Here is a 1,484-nt window from a genome sequence, read left to right as displayed (position 1 = left end):
TTGCCAAATCTTCGAATTCTAAGCAGACTAATAAATGAACCCAAGTTTTAATCTTCTGGAACACTTTCTTATGCCATGATTAACAACATCTGTGCACAAAACACATAATGGTTTTGGAGATATTAACATTTTTTGCGACTGTTGTACCTGACCACGCTCAATTTTCAACGTGTTTGTGCAAGATTTTTTTTCCTTCTCTTGTCTTCAATCTGAAATAACTTTTCACTCGTTGCAAGAAAATCGATGAAATTTTCACCATTAAAAGAGGACTAGTGTAGGATCAGACTGCTGTAAAAGAATGAAGATTATGATCATTCAGAGCGTCCCTAGAAAATATGCCATGCGTCCGAATTCTAAGTGGACAATGCTTTATTGTATAACTTTTGCTTGCGTTCGCCAAAACAGCTAATTTTTTGACCATGAATAGTATATTATGTGTAGCTAATACCATAAAATTTTCATTAAAATCGGTTGAGTATTGGCGCAGATATTGTCGATATCATAAAATGAGATTTTAGAAAATTTAGGCACCCATTTAAAAAAATTGATTAGGCTATAACTTTTTTGTTACCTCATCAAAACGTTTGAAAATTTCACTCGATATTCTTAACATAGTATCAATTAAGTGGTAAAAATTTGATCGAAATCGGTTCAGTACTTTTTCTAGTAAATATCCAAAGCTCAAATCGCTTCAAGGTAAATTTTAGGTACTTTTTGACCATTTTTAGTTCCGCGACTGTAGAACTGGTAACACTGTCCCGATTTTTATAAAACTTTGACAGTGTAAAATTGTTGTGTTAAACTGTTTACAGTGAAAATTTCACCCATTTTTGTTGAGTACTTTCAAAGTAAAAGCAGTTTGAATTTCACTATACCAAAAACCACATCTGCTTATTGTGACATAGTGCGACATATATGGCTATAACTTTTTAACGGTATGATCAAACTGAATGAAATTTTGACAAATTACTTCTACATACATACTTTACGTACATAAAAATTTTCATTGAAATCGGTTTAGTATTTTTGGTGCCAGAGTTGAAACGGCAAAAAAGTGATATTTTCCAAAATGTTTGTTTGCACAAGATTCTCAAGTGGCAATTCCCTTGTTTCAACGATATCTTCGCCAATACTCAACCGATTTCCATGAAAATTTTATGGTATGGGAACGTTCAAAAATTACGTCCATGATTTGGGGGAGGGGGGGGGTCTAGAAAAGTGTGACAGTATGTGTATTGGGTATAGGAAAAGTGCGTGACAGAGGGGGGAGGGGGGGTCTAGAAATCCCGAAAAACGATGGACGTAATATTTGAATCTTCCCTATTAGCTACACATAATATACTATTCATGGTCGAAAATTAGCTATTTTGGCGAACGCAATCAAAAGTTATACAATATTTTCTGTGTGCCAATTTCATCGTGGACACCCTTTAACAGTTGAACTAAATTTCAATTTTGAAATTCCCGTCTTTTTCCCGGTTTTC

The sequence above is a fragment of the Aedes albopictus genome, chromosome 2 (assembly GCF_035046485.1).
Source record: "Aedes albopictus strain Foshan chromosome 2, AalbF5, whole genome shotgun sequence".
In the NCBI taxonomy this organism is placed as follows: domain Eukaryota; kingdom Metazoa; phylum Arthropoda; class Insecta; order Diptera; family Culicidae; genus Aedes; species Aedes albopictus.
Note: the sequence above shows the minus strand (reverse complement) of the source record.